At 54.0% G+C, this 23,239-nt stretch overlaps 1 long non-coding RNA gene across 1 annotated transcript in view; it reads right to left on the minus strand.

Moving 5' to 3' along the window:
* Positions 1-1,439: 1,439 nt before the first annotated feature.
* The window catches only part of LOC138511038 (uncharacterized), a 152,529-nt gene continuing 130,729 nt past the window's right edge, over positions 1,440-23,239 (minus strand). Inside the window, exon 2 of the long non-coding RNA XR_011280553.1 lies at positions 1,440-1,573. This is a non-coding gene — a long non-coding RNA (uncharacterized lncRNA). The remainder of the gene's footprint in view (positions 1,574-23,239) is intronic.

A 23,239-nucleotide genomic window follows, 5' to 3' on the forward strand; every position in this document is an offset into this window, starting at 1 on the left:
TGACGCGGCCATCCTCACAGCGCAGCAGCAGGGAAGACTGTACACAGGGCTCTGATGAAAATTGAACAATGTGTCACTACCTAACGAGAATTGAGATTACAGAACTCCATCACTATTTTCTATGCTACTTCTTCTCCAGCACAGGGAAATACAAGTAAGCTCATAACACTAACAGAGCACACACACCAAAGAGAGTCAGATTCCAGGTGTTCAGTGCACCCTAGTATTTGTAGAGAAATTCTGACATTGTGTTTCGGGGTAAAAGGGCACCCAGGCCTGGACTGGCCCACAGGGACACCGGGAGCTTCCCTGATAGGCTTCGGGACATAGGGCCTCTTTTTTGGGGGAAGGATAAATAGATAATCAAATCATGTTTTGCTTGCTTTAGTTCATTTTGATTGCAATTGCAAATTACAATTTGCATTTCTTTATTTTTACGGTAAACTTTACTTAAATGACTCAGAGTCATCTCATTGTCGGTATATAACCTCCTTGTTCTGAGCATTTGCCGTTCAGGGCTGGGTAGCCAGCCAGGCTGTGGTGGTGGTGCACTGTGCGGGAATAGGGAGAGGGGGAACATGGCATCCAGGCCAGCCATCCTGGGTGTGGTGCACATGATTCTGCCTGTGGATTTGGGGCTTGCGCCTGCGCATTGTGAGGGACATCAATCCGCACGTGCCCTAGTGTGCTCACATACAAATGTGCAGGTGCGGCCTGGGCTGTGCCGTGCTCTAGTGACAAACTGCATCCATTCAGCACGTTGAACTCAGCGACCTGCTGCTAGGCTCTAGGGCTGAAGGCAGCAGGCCTTGGGCTGACTTAGGATGGGTGGCAATTCATTCAAGTCTAAGCCTGTGCATTCTGTTGGGGTACGGGCGCACTAGTAGCGCAGGTGTCCTTTTGTGCTTGCTCACAAATGCAGGTGTGGCCCATGCTCCTTTGGCCCACAACAGGCTGCATAAAAGCGTAACCACTTAGCCAAGCGAACCACCATAGAATTAATCCTACTGCCTCGGCCTGCATTCAGAAGGGACATGGGACATGACAGGTCGACCTGCTGGGCTTCAGCATATACTATCAGTGCACACGAAGAAGTGCATGTTCTGTCTGGCTGCTGCCTGCCGACCTGCACTTACATGCATTTTTTATTCTGCATTAATGATTGCTGTCAGTGATATGTGCGATCGCATGTTGAAGGACATTGTTGTCATTTGTAGACATGCCTTTTTGTAAAATATTTTATTCTTAAAATGTTCCATTCAGAGTAGCAATCTTCAAACACTTATGTTCTAAGTTATTTTTGCAATAAAATTGGTCTCCAAATCAATTGAGACTCCCGTCCCCTGCACAAATTTGTCTGATAGAGACAGGCAGTATTTTTTTAAAAATGAATTTGGATAAATATGACTCACTTCTGAATAGAGCGGAAATCAATTCAATTTCTTTTAACCATATATTCATTAATGACTTGTACTCCTCAATTTCGTGAAGATCCTCTTCTTTTAATTTCAGTATTTCCAAGGTTAAGAATCCCAGAATGTTTCGAGAGCGAGCTCCTTTCTTCAGGGGTCATCTACGAAATGAGTAAAAAAAAACAAATTAGTATATTGTAAAGGAGGGGAACATATCAACCAAATTAACAATAATATTTCAAAGAGACTCATGGGGTAATTAATAGAATTTAGCGCACAAGTGGCGCACGCGGCTGGCGCACAGTGTGCGCGTGCTAATCTCTGCGCCAGCCGCGTGCTCTAAAATCCATTTCCGCGCACAGCGTATTCATGGATTTTAGCTACCAAAACCAGCCGTGGCGCACAGTGGCGCAGCGACCCTGCAGCAGCGCCAGTTACGCCCCCAAGAACGCCCCTCGCTCAGGGAAAAGTCATCAAAATCCCCAATCCAGCGCAAAGGGCTGCGCTAACCCTGTACCAGCACGCCAAGCGGGGAACGTGTATTACTGGGGTTCGCGGGAAGTATCACACGCGATAGGCCCTGTGCGAGTGGGGTACATGTATTACTGGGGTTCGCGGGAAGTTTCACACGCGATTGGCCCTGTGCGAGTGGGGTACGTGTATTACTGGGGTTCGCAGGAAGTTTCACACGCGATTGGCCCTGTGAGAGTGGGGTACGTGTATTACTGGGGTTCACGGGAAGTTTCACACGCGATAGGCCCTGTGCGAGTGGGGTATGTGTATTACTGGGGTTCGCGGAAAGTTTCACATGCGATTGGCCCTGTGCGAGTGCGGTACGTGTATTACTGGGGTACGCGGGAAGTTTCACATGCGATTGGCCCTGTGCGAGTGGGGTACGTGTATTACTGGGGTTCACGGGAAGTTTCACACGCGATAGGCCCTGTGCGAGTGAGGTATGTGTAGTACTGGGGTTCGCGGGAAGTTTCACACACAATTGGCCCTGTGCGAGTGGGGTACGTGTATTACTGGAGTTTGCGGGAAGTTACACGTGATTGGCCCTGTGCGAGTGGGGTACGTGTATTACTGGGGTTCGCGGGAAGTTTCACACGCGATAGGCCCTGTGCGAGTGGGATACATGTATTACCGGGGTTCGCGGGAAGTTTCACACACGATTGGCCCTGTGCGAGTGGGGTACGTGTATTACTGGGGTTCGCGGGAAGTTTCACACGCGATTGGCCCTGTGCGAGTGGGGTACGTGTATTACTGGGGTTCGCAGGAAGTTTCACATGCGAAAGGACCTGTGCAAGTGGGGTACGTGTATTACTGGGGTTTGCGTGAAGTCTCACACGCGATTTGAGCAGGGTACGTGTATTTCGGGGGGTGCGCGGGAAGTTTCACACGCGATTGGCCTTGTGCGAGCGGGGTACGTGTATAACTGGGGTTCGCGTGAAGTCTCAGACGCGATTAGATCTGGGTACGTGTATTTCAGGGGTACGTGGGAAGTTTCACATACGATTGCCCCTGTGCGAACAGGGTACGTGTATAACTGGGGTTCACGTGAAGTCTCACATGCGATTTGAGCAGGGTACGTGTATTTCGGGGGTGCGCAGGGAGTCCTATACATGAATTGGCAGTGTGGGTCCTCCCAGGTGTTCCCTCTACACCCTCCACGGCCCCAGCAGGCAGCCCACACCACAGGGGACTACCCTGCACCCCTGGTCATTTCCCGCAGGCAGCCCATCCACCATGGGCATGCCTCCCAGCCAAGCCACATGTCAGCGTGCACTACTGATCACCAACTCATGTCCCCCTTCACCCCCACCCCCCAGCAGTGCAGGGCACCTGCCAGCAGGCCACCACTCATGTCCCCCTGCACCCCCACCCCCCAGCAGTGCGGGGCACCTGCCAGCAGGCCCCCACTCATGTTCCACTCATGTCCCTCTACACCCCCACCCCCCAGCAGTGCGGGGCACCTGCCAGCAGGCCCCACTCATGTCCCACTCATGTCCCCCTGCACCTCCACCCCCCAGCAGTGCGGGGCACCTGCCAGCAGGCCCCCACTCATGTCCCCCTGCACCCCCACCCCCAGCAGTGCAGGGCACCTGCCAGCAGGCCCCCACTCATGTCCCACTCATGTCCCCCTGCCCTTACGTCATGACGATCCTCAATCATGGCCCTTATGGCCAGCCTACCCAGCCCAAAGACCCAACCAAGTATTGCATCCACCCACATAGAAAAGGCACTTACATGATACAACCCCAAAGGCAAGTATGTAAATGGACACATGTCCGTCACACACACACAATGGGTGCAAGTGAATGTGAAAACCCATATCATGACATGCATGAAACCAATGAGATAATACCACACATCGAAGTATGAAGAAAAAAATGTATTAAACACAACATGAATGTAATTAAAAGAAAACACACAACAATGGGAATAATTAAAGAAATGCTGCATGTCCGTAAAAGAATAAAAACAAGAAATCATAATCCAAACAAATCCAAAAGAATTGGTGTCCAAAGTCACAGTCCAACAAAGCAAATCCAAGGGAAAAAAGAAAGTGAAATCCATTGCTCCATGGTGAAAATAAAAACAATGAGAATAATCCAATGGTGAACTATGTACAAATGAAAAATCCAGGGTCCATGAGTGCAACTGATGAAATTAAACCTACCAAAAATACTACCTAATAAAAAACTATATACAAAAACATGGTGCATTGTTCCAAGCGCAACCAAAATAAAAAAGAAAAGGAAAGGAAACCTAACACTATCTAACTATATACAATGGCGGCGGACAAGTCCTGCGGCTCACTCTGTGGTGTCCCGGGCCAGGGCATCATCGAACTCCATGTCGATGTCCCAGAGACGGGCCTCTGCCCTGGCTCCAAGGTCTCGCAGGGAGGCACTCTTGGCCTGTTCCAACTCCCCGCAAGTCACCTCGAGGCACTCTGCCCTCCTCAATGCTCGACGCATGGAGAACTCCACCCTGACCATGGTGAGCCGCGCCTCTTCCACCCGCCGCCGCTCCGCATCTATGCGCTGGCACAACCGCAGCCACATGGAAGACACATCCATTCCATGGTCCTCCTACCCTCTGGCTGATGCCTGCCCCCTGATGTCGATGGCCCCGAGCCATCAATGCTCCCACCTAGAGCCTGCTCCTGCTGCTGCTGCTGTCCATGTGCTCTGTCCGATGATGCCTGCACATCCTCCATCCGCTGGTCTCCAGTTGTGGTGTCCACCCCTGCTGGACCGCCGACGCCCGACTGTGGTAGGGATGGGATCTCCACCAAGCTGGCTATGTTGGTCAGGCCAGGTCCAGAGGGGGCCCTTGTGGAATCTGGGCTTGAAGACGGCAGGGAGAACGACTGGCGCATAGTCTCCACAGAGGAGGAGAGGTCCGCCAGAGTGCGCGTCACATGTAGGAACCCACCAAACAGGGCCCCTCCCAACAGTGCCACGTCGCAACGCTGCTCTTCGTGATGGCGTTCGTTCTCCGCCCAGGAAGAACGCACGTCATCACGAATGACACACGTGCGCAACGCGACTCCAACCAGGACGGAGCCCATACATTCGTGGGACCCCTCGTCCGCAGGTAGTGGAGAGGCAGATGACATGGCACTCTCCCCTACCTGCGGACGGGCCTTGGATGGGGCCTCCCTGCAGGTGCATGGTGGTACAGTCACAGGGTCAAGGACAGGGACATGCACAGGCCCCTCCGCGGTGACCTGTGCTGCCTCCTGACTCTGGCCCTGGACTGCACCACTTGCACCAGTGGTACTAGCCCCACCAGGCCCCATGTGTGGCTCAGTAGTGGGCTCCTCCTCTCCTCCTCTATGGAGACCACCAATCTGGATGTCTCCGTACCGTCTTCCGCCATTGCAAGCCCCTGTGGGGGCTCACCCAGCCCTTCCGCCACAGCCGTAGTGGCAGACGTGGCACCAGCCCCCTAGCTCCCGGATGATGGCAAGTCCTGGGAGGGTGGCTGGGCCTTGCATCGCCGCCCAGTGGAGGCATCCCCGCCGCTTGGCTCCACAGCACCGTCTCCGCCCTCTTCTTCACTTGACCCTGCATAGAGGGAGACATAGAACACAAGCATCAGGGTACAGTACAATATTCCCCTAGACAGGAAGCAATAACACATGAGTGGCAGTGTCTAACGTCACTTCCATCCTGTCCCTCCACAACACATGGGTGAATGCACGCAACACACATGCATAAACAGGCATGGCGCCTGCAATCAACATCAGCATCCACGTACAAGGGCCTCTATTAATCAAAATGTTGCCTTCAAACTCACATGCATCCTGGCTCACACTGATCCCATGCACACACATCACCGGAGGGCCATGCATCATTCCTTGTACACCACAGACACAGTGGATAGACACAGTGCATACAACGGTGACCGCACTGCATGAGTGAATCTACACATCATCACGGACATGTGTCATGAATCCATGGCATATGGAAGTCACAGACACACTTCTCAGACACGCACACATGTGCACCATACATGTACATGACAGCAGCACCCATCCCTCACACCCCGACCATGTGCAAGAACAGACACTGGCATGCTTTCATGTGTGCCTTTGCCATACAGCTCCCCATGTAGCATTGGAACTCATGCACCAACCATGTGGTTCACACATTACTGGTCTCACATGCATGGCCATGATGTCCCTGCACACACACATCCATACATGGCCCATGTCACACATACAGGCAAGTATCAGACTACCAGCAGACTGCAAAATGCCCTGTCTCGCACACCAATGCTTGGCCACTTACCGCTCAACTCCAGACGGGTCTTCCTCTGAAGGATCTGGGTATGGAGCGCTGGGCATACGTGTTCCAGGACCCTCATCTGGATGTCACTCATGCTGACCCGGCCCCCCTCCGCGAGGTGCCAGGCCTTGTGGACGGTCCTGGACCTGAAGTCCTCCCAGCGCTTCTTGACGTGCTTGATGTCGCGGGTTGCCACCCCCTCCGCGTTGATGGCAACCACTACGTCGTCCCAGATCCTCTCCCGTCCTTCCTTGTTGGCGCGTGATGTTCCGAAGAGGGCATCATAATGCCCCAGGACATGCTCCACCAGGACACCAACTTCCTTCACACTGAAGCTGGTGGCCCTCTGCCTCTCTGGCTGGGGGTCGCCAGTGGTCTCAGATGGTGTTTGCCCCAACATGGCGACCCCCGAGGCAGGCGTGGGTGGGCAACTGGGTCCTGGGGCTGGGCTGTGGAGCGATGGTATCCCAGTCGGGAGTCTTCTGTTCCAGCAGGGGTGGACACAGCAACTGGAACCCTGGCTGACGTGCAGGCACCAAATAGCAGGGCACGTGGGCAACAGGCAGTCAGGCAGCAGCAGATGGCAGGTGGGTGCGTGCTCAGGGCTCTGGGGGGCAGGAAAATGGCCTTCAGATCAGGAGCATGGTCTTCCGTGTGTGTACGCGTGGCCAGCTTGATACGGAGTGAACTGGCACATGAAAAAAGTGCACGTCAGTGTGAAATCCGAGGAAAGGCCCTTAGCGCGTAAGCGCGTCAGCACACGTACGCGATTTCATTGGACCAAAGGCCCTTAGCGCGTAAGCGCGTCTGTGACGTATCGCGCACGGGTGTTGCCCTGGCACGGGTTGAAATTCCCACTTGGCTTTCCATTGCTCTGTACGTGCTTTTCATGGGGTGCGTGCATGTGTTTTCTAGCCGTTGGGGTTCACACGCTATTACTTCACAGCGGGTGGGTGTTGGCTACACGTTCTTCTACACACAAGGCAGAAGGTGAGTGGTATCCCGCTCGCCCAGGGCCAATCGCGTGTGAAACTACCCGGGAACCCCAGTAATAAACGTACCCCACTCGCCCAGGGCCAATCGCGTGTGAAACTACCCGCGAACTCCAGTAATACATGTACCCCACTCGCACACAGCCCTTTCACGTGTGAAACTTCCCGCGAACCCCAGTAATACACGTACCCCACTCGCAAAGGGCCAATCGTGTGTGAAACTACCCGCGAACCCCAGTAATACACGTACCCCATTCGCACAGGGCCAATCGCGTGTGAAACTCCCCGGGAACCCTAGTAATACACGTACCCCACTTGCACAGGGCCCTTTCGCGTGTGAAACTTCCCGCGAACCCCAGTAATACACGTACCCCACTTGCACAGGGCCAATCGCATGTGAAACTACCCGCGAACCCCAGTAATACACGTACCCCACTCGCACAGGGCCCTTTTGCGTGTGAAACTTCCCGTGAACCGCAGTAATACACGTACCCCATTCGCACAGGGCCGATCGCGTGTGAAACTCCCCGGGAACCCTAGTAATACACGTACCCCACTCGCACAGGGCCCTTTCGCGTGTGAAACTTCCTGCGAACCCCAGTAATACACGTACCCCACTCGCACAGGGCCAATCGCATGTGAAACTACCCAGGAACCCCAGTAATACACGTACCCCACTCGCACAGGGCCCTTTCGCGTGTAAAACTTCCCGCGCACCCCTGAAATACACGCACACGCTATTTTCCACACAGCGGGTGTCGTGTTTGTCGTGTACCCCTTTTTATTACGGCAATACTGGCCTGCCTGTTGATCGTGCATGTTTTTTTTGGGCTCCTGGCTGCCACACCATACTACATGTGTCATTTTTGCACGCACGTGAGCTACTGGGGGGCGCTTGTCTCTTTTTCTTCTTTTCTGGGGTGCCTGTGTGTTGCGTGCACCTCATTTATCCTAGGGGGCCACAGTATGGGACATTCATCATAGCTGTATATACGTGCTTTTTATTTGTGCACACTTTTGTAATGCGCAGGGAAGCTACCGCCTGCCTTTGTGTGACAGACGTGTTTAGGCCTTTGCGTGTCTTTGCCCGTGCGTGGGTTTGCCCTATTCGATTCCATGAATACGTGTGGTTCGCGTGCGTGTGGGCCTTCCGTGTATTTCCCAGCAGTACTTCCCCAGTTACGCCTTCTTTTTCACGCATTGTTCCCCATTCCGCGTGTTACGCCCCATGTCCCGCTCCCTTTTTGGTGTGTGCGCGGATGTTGTGCGCTTTCCCTGTGCGCATCACGCACAGCGTTTGAGCTGTTGCAATGAGGTGTGCGCCCGTGCGCGCCACGCTCGGGTTTGGCGCACATCCCAAGGAAAAGACGCGCAGGGACTTCCATGAATCGCACGCGCCTGTTTTTTCATGCTTGTGCCTGCTTGCGCCTGCTTGCGTCAAGATTTTCGGCGCACGTTTTTTCCATGAATCGGCCCCTCATTTCTTAATTTTACTCGTTGCTCATAAATATTATACAATAGGTCATAAAGGCACATTCATATTCATCAAGAGATTTTTCAAAAGTACAATAGGTCATAAAGTCCATATCATTCAAATTGTGCCATAATTGTGCACCTAAAGTTTAGTGGAGGGACATTTGAAACACACAAGTGACAAATGTGATCCAAACCAACTTCCCTCCTGCGGCTCAACTATCACCCATAGAAAGCCTTATTACATCACAGGTGGCCCAAAGTGATCAAAGCACCTGTCATAATCCTGCAGGGTAGAAAACACTTGACTATGGCGTGATTCAAACCAATCTATAAAAATCATAAATCATGTCAAAGAGGGACATAGTCCATCTGAGATCACACCCGTGATTATAATCTGTGAGAGAAATACCTGATGTATATACAGAAGTTCGCCAATCTGTGGTGAGAAGGAACAGATCCTATGGTAATGGCACTCAAAATAAGTATGTGAAAAAGTAACCAAGCTCAACGATACACTCACGGAAAGTAAAAAACTGCTTGGGTATATACTTCACTATTCCCTTAATTTCACTCGATCAGCAGAATTTCGTTGCTAACATAATCACAGATTTCCCAATATTATATATATGTCAAAGCTAGTAGTTACCTGAACATGTCTACTAACATACCAGCATGATCAGCTGATCACAGTGTCACATTATTACGTTGAAACAAAAGAGATGTGTTTAGAAATGGCCATGAAGGACGGACTACAAAGAGTTCGGAGACCAAAAACATAGCCTTTCCTAATGGCATAAATCCAGTAAATGTGAGAAGAAAACCAATGAACAGGGTAATTCATAGAATTTCGCACAAAAGTGGCGCACGCGGCGGGCGCACAGTGTGCGCGTGCGAATGTCTGCGCCAGCCGCGTGCGCTAAAATCGATTTCCGCGCACAGCGTATTCATGGATTTTAGCCTCCAAAACCAGCTGTGGCGCAGAGTGGCGCAGCGACCCTGCAGCAGTGCCAGTTACGCCCCCAAGAACGCCCTCGCGCAAGGAAAAGCCATCAAAATTCCCAATTCAGCGCAAAGGGCTGTGCTAACCTTGGACCAGTTTACAGGGCTGCCAAACAGCAAACGCCAAGCGGGGAATGTGTATTACTGGGGTGCGCGTGAAGTTTCACACGCGAAAGGGCGTGTGCGAGTGGGGTACGTGTATTACGGGGTTGCGCAGGAAGTTTCACACGCGATTGGGCTGGGTACGTGTATCTCAGGGGTGCGCGGGAAGTTTCACACGCGAATGGCCTGGGTACGTGTATTTCAGGGGTGCGCAGGAAGTTTCACACGCGATTGACCTGTGTACGTGTATTTCAGGGGTGCGCAGGAAGTTTCACATGCGATTGGGCCTGGGTACGTGTATTTCAGGGGTGCGCGGGAAGTTTCACACGCGATTGGGCTTGGTACGTGTATTTCAGGGGTGCGGGGGAAGTTTCACACGCGATTGGCCTTGGTACGTGTATTCCAGGGGTGCGCGGGAAGTTTCACACGCGATTGGCCTGGGTACGTGTATTTCAGGGGTGCGCGGGAAATTTCACACGCGATTGGCCTGGGTACGTGTATTTCTTGGGTGCGCGGGAAGTTTCACACGCGATTGGCCTGGGTACGTGTATTTCAGGGGTGCGCGGGAAGTTTCACATGCGATTGGCCTAGGTACGTGTATTTCAGGGGTGCGTGGGAAGTTTCACACGCAATTGGAGTAGGGTACGTGTATTACTGGGCTGCACATGAAGTTTCACACGCGATTTTGCTGTCAGAGTAGGGAACGCATATTTTGGGGGTGCGCAGGGAGTCCTACACGTGAATTGGCAGTGTGGGTCCTCCCAGGTGTCCCCTCTACCCCCTCCACGGCCCCTGCAGGCAGCCCACACCACAGGGGACTACCCCACACCCCTGGTCATGTCCCGCAGGCAGGACATCCACCATGGGCATGCCCCCCAGCCAAGCCACATGTCATGTTGCAATATGATCACCAACTCAAGTGTCCCAGCACCCCCAACCCCAGCAGTGCAGGGCACCTGCCAGCAGGCCCCCACACATGTCCCACTCATGTCCCCTTGCACCCCTGCCCCCAGCAGTGCAGGGCACCTGCCAGCAGGCCCCCACTCATTTCCCACTCATGTCCCCCAGCACCCCTACCCCCCAGCAGTCAGGGGCACCTGCCAGCAGGCCCCCACACATGTCCCACTCATGTCCCCTTGCGCCCCCACCTCTCAGCAGTGCAGGGCACCTGCAAGCAGGCCCCACTCATGTCCCACTCATGTCCCCTTGCACCCCCACCCCCCAGCAGTGCAGGGCACCTGCCAGCAGGCCCCCACTCATGTCCCCTTGCACACCCACCCCCCAGCAGTGAAGGGCACCTGCCAGCAGGCCCCCACTCATGTCTCCTTGCACCCCCACCCCCCAGCAGTGCAGGGCACCTGCCAGCAGGCCCCCACTCATGTCCCACTCATGTCTCCTTGCACCCCCCCCAGCAGTGCAGGGCACCTGCCAGCAGGCCCCCACTCATGTCCCCTTGCACCCCCAACCCCCAGCAGTGCAGGGCACCTGCCAGCAGGCTCCCACTCATGTCCCCTTGCACCCCACCCCCCAGCAGTGCAGGGCACCTGCCAGCAGGCCCCCACTCATGTCCCACTCATGTCCCCTTGCACCCCCACCCCCCAGCAGTGCAGGGCACCTGCCAGCAGGCCCCCACTCATGTCCCCTTGCACACCCACCCGCCAGCAGTGAAGGGCACCTGCCAGCAGGCCCCCACTCATGTCCCACTCATGACCCCTTGCACCCCCACTCCCCAGCAGTGCAGGGCACCTGCCAGCAGGCCCCCACTCATGTCCCCTTGAACACCCACGCCCCAGCAGTGCAGGGCACCTGCCAGCAGGCCCCCACTCATATCCCCCTGCCCCCAGGTCATGACGATCCTCAATCATGGCCCTTATGGCCAGCCTCCCCAGCCCAAAGACCCAACCAAGTATTGCATCCACCCACATAGAAAAGGCAATTACATGATACAAACCCAATGGCAAGTATGTAAATGAACACATGTCCGCAAACACACACAATGGTTGCAAGTGAATGTGAAAACCCATATCATGACATGCATGAAACCAATGAGATAATACCACACATCGAAGTATGAAGAAAAAAATGTATTAAAAGCAACATGAATGGAATTTAAATCAAACAAACAACAATGGGAATAAAAAAAGAAAAGCTGCATGTCTGTAAAATAATGAAAAACAAGAAATCATAATCCAAAGGAAAGGTGTCCAAAGTCACAGTCCAACAAAGCAAATCCAAGGGAAAAACAAAAGTGAAAACCGTTGCTCCATGGGGAAATCCAAAAAAAAGAGATGAATCCAATAGTGAACTATATACAGATGAACAATCCAGGGTCCATGATCCTAACTGAAGAAATGAAACCTATCAAAAATACTACCCAATGAAAAACTATATACAGAAACGTGGTGCATTGTCCAAGCGCAACCAAAATAAAGAAAAAAACAAAGGAAACCTAACATTATCTAACTATTTACAAGGGCAGCGGGCTAGTCCGACGGCTCACTTTTTGATGTCCCGGGCCAGGGCATCATCGAACTCCTGCTCAATGTCCCGGAGGCGGTCCTTTTCCATGGCCCCGAGGGTTCGCAGGGACGACGACATGTTCTCCTCCAACTCCCTGCGAATTGCCTAGAGGCACTCGGCCCGCCTCAGGGCCCTCCGTATGGAGTTCTCCGCCCTGACTATCGTGAGCTGTACCTCTTCTGCCCGCTGCCGCTCCGCATCTATGGCATGGCCTAACCGCTGCCACATGGAAGACACTTCCCGTCCTGGGTCCTCCTGCCCTCTGGCCGATGCCTGCCCCTCCGATGACGAAGACCCCGAGCCATCATGGCTCCCACCTTGTTACTGCTGCTGCTGTGCCTCTGCCCGTGCCCTGGCTCTTGCTGCCTGCACATCCTCCTCCAGCTGGGGTGCAGTTGTTGAGGTAGCCACCCTGCTGGACGTCCGACTCCCGACTGTGGCAGGGATGTGTCCTCCACCAGCCTGGCCGCAGGGTCAGAGGCAGCTCCACAGGGCACCCAGGTGACACATGGGTGGGAAGATGGCACAGAGTACAACTGGTGCATAGGGGGTTCAGTTGAGGAGGGGGTCAGAACAAGGCCCAGCAAATGGAGGAATCTGACCCTGGTGACCTGTCCCAGTAGGTCACGCGGTCAACGAGCCATTCGAGATGACATGCAGTCTCCGCATGAAAAGACTGCATTTCGCCTTGCATGGCCCGTTCACGCAACACCACACCACCCAGGACAGGCTCAACCCGGTCCTGGATAGCCACGCCCACAGGCAGAGGAAGGCCAGTTGTCGTAAGCTCATCCCCTGCCTGAAAATGGGTCTGGATGTAGGTATCCCTGCTGGTGAAAGATGATGCAGTCCCAGGATCGGGGACAGGATTACACACAGGCACCTCCGCGTTGGCCTGTGCTGCCTCCTGTCCCTGCCCCTGTACTGCACCACTAGCACCAGTGGAATCCCCACCTCCAGACCCCGTCTCTGTCCCTTGCATGGCCTCCTCCTCCACCAAACCCCCCACCAACCTGGATGACTCCATGCCATCTTCCTCCGTCGGGCCCTGTGGGGTCTCAGCTGCCCATTCGGCTGCCGAGGAGTCCAACTCTGACCTCCGCCTCTTGGACCTCCCCTCGGCAGCTGCGACCTGGGACGCGGCACCGGACTCCTCACTTCCCGACGAGATGACAACCTGGGAGGGGAGCCGGGCCTTGCGTCTCTCGCTGGCGGTGTGATCCCTGCCGCTGTGCTCCACAGCACCCTCTCCGCCCTCTTCATCAATCGACGCTGCAGACAGGGAGAGATAGGACACAGGCATCAGGGCTCTGTACAATGGACTCATACACACATGACAGTTGCACACGAGTGTCATTGTCAAACTTCAGACATGGCATCACAATCCCCAACACACATGTCATTTCAAATCACACACATGAGCTATTCCACAGCCATATCGCAACAGTCAGCATCATCCATACACATACAACAGCATGAGCAGGCAAAGGTGAGCCAGACATCACATAAGACACAGGGAGTGCACTAGACATGCACACACACCACCACACTTACATGCATGTGTACACCTCCACCAAGTTTCACAGTGATGAGGTCAGCATCCATGTAACATCTGGCAATCAGTCTTCTGCATATCAGTCTCACATGCATCCATGTTGCATGACAGTTGCACACTTGTCAGATACACATACATGCACATGTACACAGTGCAGATTCATGCAGCTGGAACCAACGTCCATGTGTGACACCACAACCTTGACAACTGACATACACAGTCATTCAAACATGTGTGCTCACACATCTGCATTTGGCCTGCATGCTTACCCACAAATACACCATGTGTCTCACACATGAAAGGACTCGCATGTGTCAGCCTCACGGCCCTGTACATACACATCCATACATGGCCCTACAAAACCACATGTGCAACCTGCACACTACTGGCACACCACCACACGCACAGCTTCCAATCAGTATGCATGTACACTTACCGCTCGACTCCAGACGGGTGTGCCTCTCAAGGACCTGGACGTGGAGCGCTGGGCATACGCGTTCCAGGACCCTCATTTGGTCTTCCGACAGGTGGCCCCGGCGCCCCTTAGCATCCGCTGCCTTCAAGAGGCGCTGGGCCTTGTTGAGGGTCCTGGACCTGAAGTCTTCCCAGTGCTTCTTGACATGATGGAATTCGCGGACTGCCACCCCCTCCGTGTTGATGGCAGTCACGAAGTCCGTCCAGATCCTGGTCCGTCCTTCCCTGTCGGCGCGCGACCTTCTGAAGAGGGCATCATACTGCCCCAGGACTTGCTCCACCAGGACACCATCTTCGGTGGCAGTGAAGCTGGTGGCCCTCTGCCTCTCTGGCTGGGGGTTGCCAGTGCTGCCAGATTGTGTAGTGCTGGACATGGCAACCCCAGAGGCAGGAGTGGGTGGCCAGCTGGGTCCTGGGGCTGGGCTGTGGAGCGATGGAATCCCAGTCGGTAGTCTTCGGTTCCAGCAGGGGTGGTCACAGCAACAGCACCCTGGCTGACGTGCAGGCAGCAAATGGCAGGGCAAGGGGGCAGCAGGCAATCAGGCAGCAGCAGATGGCAGGTGGGAGCGTGCTCGGGGGTCTGGGGGGCAGTAATTCAGCTTTCTGGGCAGGAGCGTGGTCTTCCGTCTGTGAACGCGTGGCCGGCTTGATACGGAGTGATTTGGCATGTGAAAATCTTGCACGTCAGCATGTAAATTGAGGAAATGCCCTTAGCGCGTAAGCGCGTCAGCGCACGTACGCGATTTCATTGGACCAAATGCCCTTAGCGTGTAAGCGCGTCTGTGACGTGACGCACGTGGGTGTTTCCCTCATAGCACGTGATGACAGAGCACACGTGGAAAAGCTGCACGTCCGAGTGTCAGCGCTTGTAATTGGAGGAAAGGGCGCGTACACGCGTAAGTGTCGTGTACGTGTGGGCCGGTTTAAAAGGTACGTGTCGGACACCATTTCCTTGTATGTGCTTTTTGTGGAGAGCGAGTGGGTGGATTCTGTACTTCTTGTCGGTTCACACGCGATTACTTCACAGCGTTTCAAGTTCGTACTCCCTGTTACCTCTGACAGCTTTCATTTTTCTACTTTTTTTGGGCCTGTTTCCTCAAACAGTGTTCACTTCTCCTTTTATCCTGTCTCCTCAGACAGCGTACAATTCTTCTTTTGGCGGGGGTGTTGCCAACACGCAAACGCGCGTATTTTTCACATTCTTTTTCCAGGCAGACGGTGAGTTCCGCACATACTTAGCAACTGTGCTTGCCCCGTGTGTCGCATTCCCCTTCAGAGGTCATTGTAGGCTGCGTGTATCACGCGTGCGCTTATTTTTGTGTTTCTGGGTGCCACAGCATAGTGCGGGTTCATTTTTCCACGCACGTGGTCTACGAGGGGTTGCGTGCATGTTTATTTTTGTTTTTGGGCTGCCTGTGCGATGCGTGACACGTCATCTTCCCCCAGGGGTCACAGACAGCCTTGTTAGAGCACTAGGGTACGAATTCCATTTAGTACCCTACCCCTTTGACCCCCAATTGCCCAGGACAATAGTTTACTGCTCCTCCCATATGCCCAACAACATCAGTGCCATGGTTGGGAGGCGACCAAGCGGTAAGGGAGGCAAAGGTGGCCAACCTTCAAAAGGTGGGCATGGTGGGCGCAGTAGGGGATGTGGCTAGGATTTGCAGGGTACCCCTAGACCCCCATGTGTGGAGGACCAATCAGGGACACCCATGCCCCCCCCTATGGTTGAGGGAAACCTGGCTGAGACCATCCCAGCTCAGCCCTTGTTGGACCAGCCCATTGAGGCACCGGACCTGGCACAGGATGACTCCCTGGCTGACTTCTAGGTCAGCAAGTCTAAGCCACGTGTGGCGGTGCAAGTTGTCACCAAGCCACGTGGATCTGGGGCAGCTATGTCATATGCTGCCCCAAGTATGCAGGGTGGTGAGGCTGCAGGGGCAGCTGCAGCTCCATCTGCCCCAGCTCTGACTCTCCCAGCCAGGACAGTGTCAGTCCTGGTCCATCATACTGATGTTCCCCCTGCCAACATCACACTTCAGACAATGCCTTCACCAAGTCCTATGGTCAATGTGCATTCTCACACTCCAACAACCCAGTCCACCGGTGATTCTGCCCCTACTGACCAGAGCGGTGTTAGCCACTCTGGCTCCGCTCCACCTTCTAAAAAGAGGAAGAAGGGTGCTCTGGCATGACAGGCTGAGACCCCAGGCGTGGCTACAAACTCCGGTACCTCAAGGAAGCCTTGCTTCAATGATTCGTAACTTAATGCACTTGTGAGCTATGTGTTGCAACATAGCCACGAAATGGTGGTGACTGCAGGGTCCAAGACCACACCTGGTCAACGTAAGGCACACTGGCAGACCATCGCCAACCACATAAGTGCCCTTTGATTTGTGAGGTGCTCAGCTGATGATTGCTACAAGCGGTGGAACGACCTGAAACGCAGAGCAAAGGACAAGCTGGGCTCAAGTCATGCCGCTACTCTGGTGACTGGTGGTGAGTCTCCACAAGAGGACAATGAACTCACTGAACATGAGTCTGTTGCTGGGACCTTCGTCACAGAGGAACAGATCCGAGGTGTGGGAGAACTACCCGATTATGACACATTCTCCGGTGAGTGCCCATGCGTGTGTGTGTAATGCATGTGTATGTTGTTTGGGTGACGGGTTCTGATTGAGTGCCAGGGGAGGGTGTGTGTGACTGAGTAGTATGGGTCACCCATGTGCTTCATCCAAAACATTCTGCGGCCTTGAATTTGGGTGTGACACTATCCCTTCTGCCCACAGTAGTAATTTAGCGCAACATTACGGCAGTTGCCCTTGAGGTGGCATCATGCAACAACATTGTTTGTATTTTTCAGTGTTCTTTCAGGCTGATTGTTTCAATTCCCCCACTTTTGCAACACATTCCTCAGCCCTATTGTGACATATGTGACATGCTTCTGTCATTGAAGAACCCCACATTGGCCCACATGTCTCACCTTGGTAGTTGAATGATTTGACCATTCAGGCTGAATGAGTATTGTCCTGATCACATGATGTTGTTGGGCCTGTTTGAATGTGGAACATGCTAGTTGTTTCCTGTCATGTTGAAGTGCACAACCATTGATGTGTACATGGCCCTGCAATCACTGTATTTGTGTACACTGGATGTGTTGCAGTGTGTGGCACATGGCGTATCTATTCACACTATGGGGCATTTTTCATCTCTTCATGTCCATCTCACATGGATGGGTGACAGTACTCATTCACTGACATATGGATGTACTTGTGGAATGTACCATGGCTATGGTACATGCCATCTGTGTGATGGAATGTGTCATTTATGTGTATAGGACATACCACTCACAGGCCAATGTGTGATGGCAGTGCTACCCAGCATGCAGCAAATGTGTTGCTCTTCCTTCTTGGTGTCATCAGTGTCAGACTTTTGCCTCCCCTTCCAACTCTGTGACAGTGCATACATGGGAGGGTTATAATCATGTGGGACATGTGTAAATCATGTACTGGTTCTGTAGCTTGTCAGGCCTATTTGTGTGCTATGGTGCTAATGCCTGTTTCAATTTTTTGTCTTTCATGTTTTTGCAGGGGATGACGCACTTGATGCTGTTGAGGAGATGGTGCAGACCCAGGAGGAACCTGAGGCACAACCGGCCACCAGTGGGGGACGTGGTGTGGTGGTGGGTGAGAACCCACTCTTGCTGCAGACGATTCTGTCCAGGGGTGTCTCTGGGTGCACCTCCCCAGACCTCTATTCAGATGTTCATTTGGATGATGAGACCTATGTGGCGTCGCAGGTAAGTGTTTCTGGAAGGGGTTCTGTTCTGTCCAACCCACCTGCACCAGGGGTAGAACCCTCTATGGGGATGTCAGTGTTGGTTAGTCAGCCTTTGGCGGTTACGGGTGCAGGGTCACACTCCACAACATCTGATCCTGTTCCTGGGCCAGCAGATCAGAGGGGGAATGCAGTCCTGCAGCCTCAGGCAGTGCCGGCACAGCAAGGCGCAGATCGCCTTGCCCCAAACAGGTGTGGTGCCCGCTGATGCGGTGGCCGTACGCCACCAGGCAATACCGCATGGGAACAATCCATTTACGGTATGGCAACCCAACAGGCAGCATCAGTTGAGATGATGGCTCAAGCAATGGAGAGGGTGGCCACTTCCATTGTCCCCCCTGAAAGGCAGATGGAGCTACTACAGCAGGCAACAGACTCCATTTGCCAATCACACAGGGAGGACATGTTGGCGTCCAACAGGGACAGACGGGCAGCACTGGAGACTCTACGCCAATCGAGATCAATAGAGTCCCAGGGCCACAGGGAAGCCCATGAGGGTAGAACTCCATCACCTCAGGGAGACTCTTGTTGACCTTGAGAGTTCCACTAACTTGAGGACAGAACAGCAGCTGGAGCGGCTCACACGTTCGCTCTCAGCTGAGATGCAGGCAACTCGGGAGGAGATCCGGGCATCACGTCAGGTGCTGCATGGGGATCTACGCACTATAATCCTCCAGAACGAGACCTTCCACACCCGCATGCTTGCTGCCATGGAGGACCATACAAGGGCTTTGCGTGGGCTGCCTCCCATAGCACCACCACCTCCTGTGGCAGCAGCAGAGGGTAATGAGAGCGACAGCAGCAGTTCTCCCACATTGGCATAGCCGTGCAGGCCATGAGCCCATGGAGGTGTTTTTTTTCCCCAACATCCACACAGGCGGCTGTTGGTGTGCACCCTGTCCTCGGACCTCCTCGGTGGCCTCCCCACCCCGGCCCCACATGGCCATTTTTGATTTTTGATTTTTGCTTTTTTGATTTTTGATTTTTGCTGTTTTCCTTTTTGATTTTTTATTTTTGATAATTTTTTAACAGTGTGTTGCCTTGTGTGGCTCCCGTGGGCATCCACTGTATTCCGGCTGGGCACATGCAGGCTTGTCCTGAGTTTGGGTTCGATGCTTGGGTTCATGAGACACACACCCCTCCTGCTTCCCGTTTCCATGGGCTTGCAAAGGGTGTGACCAAGTGACAGTGATGTAGACAGTGATGTTGGGCTCCCATGAGCTGTGTGGGCAGTCTGTAGTCAATACTGTGTAGATATTCCTTGTGTATATTGTTGTTGTATTGTACACTGCCTGTTGGAATTATGTATGCTTCTGCTTCCATGTCTCCTCTGAATTTGCAGGTTCATTCCTCATGTCTTCACAAGGCCGTCTACTTTGGAGATGGAGTTCATGTTGTATGCAGTACACAGACAAGTTTTGAAGCCTGCAAGACTACAGTTGGAAGGGGGCAATGTGGCGGCATATTCAGGTTGTAAAACTATGACTACTTTAACTTAGTACTGTCATGTTTTAGTTATGTTTGAGCTTGTGTAGCTGCATTGTATTGTTGGTAAGTATGTGGTCATGTGTGTTGTTATTTCAACATTACTGGGAGCATATTGTGTGTGGCCAGTTTCCATTAGGGACACTGTACTTTGTGACACTTGTGTCAGGTTTTCGGGATTGCTTTGTTTGCTCTCACATAGCATGTTATGCCATGGTGTGTTGGGTGGTGGTGCTGGGGAGGGGTTGGGTGACATGGCACTGTTTTCATGTTGTATTTTGCAAGGGGGTAATGCATTTAGCAGCATATGTGTCTTTTGATGACACAGCATTGGTGGTGTTTCTGTAGGTAGGGATGCACACATTGTGACACTTCCAGGTGACCAATCTCAGGCTGGTATGGTTGTGACAGTTCACTGTCCCTTGTGTCATCATCGATTATCAGCTGGTATGTGGCAGGGCTGTGTGCACTCCATAGGGGTGTGATTCTAAGTGAAGTAATTAGCCACCAGCTGCGTTCGGGCTGCCTCACCCCGTGTCCTTTCCCCTGCCATGCGCAGCGGGCGTGCATGTGGTTGGGGATGTGGGGGCACCACCATGTCCACCGGCAGGCCCCGGCGTTTTGCAACATTGTGCAGGACACATGCTGCCACTATGATCCTGCACACTATTGGGGGAGTGTATAACAGCTGCCCGCCAGAACGGTCAAGGGAGTGAAACCGTGACTTGAGCACTCCGAATGTGCGCTCCACTATGCCCCGGGTTGCAATATGGGCTGTGCTGTATTTTACCTCGGGTGGCGTGGTGGGGTTCCGAATTGGCATCATCATGTGGGTGCTCAGAGGGTAGGCACTGTCCCCTGGGGAAGTGGTGATGGGTATCATTAGTAGGGTTGTGACATTACTCAGTATCTGGCATGCATGCATGTGCTGTGGCATTTATACTCACCGAGCAGCCATGTATCGCCATGCCACCTAGCTTCTAGGTCCCGGTTTAGGGTTGACATTCTGTAAATGAAACTGTCGTGGGTGGACCCTGGATAGTTGGCATATACTGAGGTGATGATTCCCTTGGCATCACATACTACCTGGACGTTGATGGAATGCCAGTGCTTGCGGTTTCTATAGATGTGCCCTGATGCCCTGGGGGGACGTAGAGCCACATGGGTGCAATCAATGGCACCTAGGACTTTGGGGAATAGTGCCACCCCGTAGAAATCCTGGACATCAGCCTGCCTTTCTGCAGGTGTTCTGGGCAGGTATATGTGCCTGCGGACTGATGGGCGTGCAGTCATAATGGCCAAGACCTGGTGTAGGCAGCGTGACTGCGTGGCCTGTGACACCCCCCCCACTATGGCACTTGTCCGCTGAAATGATCCGGTGGCCAAAAAGTGCATTGAGGACCTTCTCCAAGGGGCTGAGTGCTTGGGACCAGAGGGTGGGTGATGTGAGGTCATCCTCCCACTCACTGACCAGGTCGAGTATTATGTGAGGTGGAAACCTGTACCTCCCATACACCTGGTCATCAGGCATGCCAAAAAGGCTGGTTCTGGGTGTGAAAATTCTCGGCCTGACTATCCTCCTCCTCCTCCTGCGGTATCCCATGACCACTGCTGCTAGGAACGGTATGTTCATCCTGGCGTCTGAGCTTGCTTGTTGTTTGCACGCACTTTTATGCTGCGCGGGTCCACGTATGCCTGCTTCCTGCTGGCGTACGTGTTTCCGGATTAGCACTTCTTTTTTGGCGCATGCGTGTGGGCGTTCCACGCATTTGCCTCCTGTACTTCCCCGCCCACCCCAGTAATACACGTAACCCACTCGCTCAGGCCCAATCGCGTGTAAAACTTCCCGCGAGCCCCTGAAGTGCACGTACCCCACTCACCCAGGCACAATCACGTGTAAAACTTCCCGCGAGCCCCTGAAGTACACGTACCCCGCTCACCCAGGCACAATCGCATGTAAAACTTCCGGCAAGCCCCTGAACTACACGTACCCCGCTCACCCAGGCACAATCGCGTGTAAAACTTCCCACGAGCCCCTGAAGTACACGTACCCCGCTCGCCCAGGCGCAATCGCGTGTGAAACCTCCCGCGCACCCCCGAAATACATGCTATTTTTGACACAGCGGATGTCCGTGTTTGTCGCGTACCCCTTTGAACGTCATTTGTCCTAGAGGGCAACAGTATGGGACATTCATCAGAGCTGTATATACAGGCTTTTTGTTAGCGCAGGGACGCTACCGCCTGCCTTCGTGTGGCAGACATGTGTTGATGTATATAGTTGACTTTTGGTTTGTGTCATGAGATTGCCATTTCACTGCTGGGGGGTGGGGGTACAAGGGGACATGAGTGGGAAATGAGTGGGGGCCTGTTAGCAGGTACCCCTCAGTGCTGGGGGTGGGGGCGCAAGGGGACATGAGTGGGACATGAGTGGGGGCCTGCTGGCAGGTGCCCCTCAGTACTGGGGGGTGGGTGTGCAAGGGGACATGAGTGGGGGCCTGCTGGCAGGTGCCATGCACTGTTGGGGGGTGGGTGTGCAAGGGGACATGAGTGGGGGCCTGTTGGCAGGTGCCCTGCACTGCTGGGGGTGGGGGTGCAAGGGGACATGAGTGGGGGCCTGCTGGCAGGTGCCCCCAGTGCTGGGGGGTGTGGGTGCAAGGGGACATGAGTGGGACATGAGTGGGGGCCTGCTGCCAGGTGCCCCTCAGTGCTGGGTGGTGGGTGTGCAAGGGGACATGAGTGGGGGCCTGCTGGCAGGTACCCCCAGTGCTGGGTGGTGGGGGTGCTGGGGGACATGTGTGGGGGAGTGCTGGCAGGTGCCCTGCACTGTTGGGGGGTTGGGGTGCAAGGGGACATGAGTGGGGACCTGCTGGCAGGTGCCCTGCACTGCTGGGGGGTGGGGGTGCAAGGGGACATGAGTGGGACATGAGTGGGGGCCTGTTGGCAGGTGCCCCTCAGTGCTGGGGGGTGGGTGTGCAAGGGGACATGAGTGGGGGCCTGCTGGCAGGTACCCTGCACTGCTGGGGGGGTGGGGGTGCAGGGGGACATGAGTTGGTGATCAGTAGTGCAAGCTGACATGTGGCTTGGCTGGGGGGCATGCCCATGGTGGATGGGCTGCCTGCGGCACATGACCAGGGGTGCAGGGTAGTCCCCTGTGGTGTGGGCTGCCTGCAGGGGCCTTGGAGGGTGTAGAGGGAACACCTGGGAGGACCCACACTGCCAATTCACGTGTAGGACTCCCCTGCACCCCAGATATACACGTACCCCACTCGCACAGGGCCTGTCACGTGTGAAACTTCCCGCGCACCCCCGAAATACATGTACCCTGCTCGCCCAAGGCCAATCGCATGTGAAACTTCACGCGAACCCCAGGAATACATGCACCCCACTCGCACAGGGCCTATCGCGTATGAAACTTCCTGCAAACCCCAGATTTACACGCACCCCGCTCGCCCAAGACCAATTGCGTGTGAAACTTCCCGCGTACTCCTGAACTACACGCACACGCTATTTTTGACACAGCGGGTGTTCGTGTTTGTCGCGTACCCCTTTGCACGTCATTTGTCCTAGAGGGCCACAGTATGGGAC

This window comes from Ambystoma mexicanum, chromosome 6p, assembly GCF_040938575.1.
Source record: "Ambystoma mexicanum isolate Mex_15411 chromosome 6p, UKY_AmexF1_1, whole genome shotgun sequence".
Lineage (NCBI taxonomy): Eukaryota > Metazoa > Chordata > Amphibia > Caudata > Ambystomatidae > Ambystoma > Ambystoma mexicanum.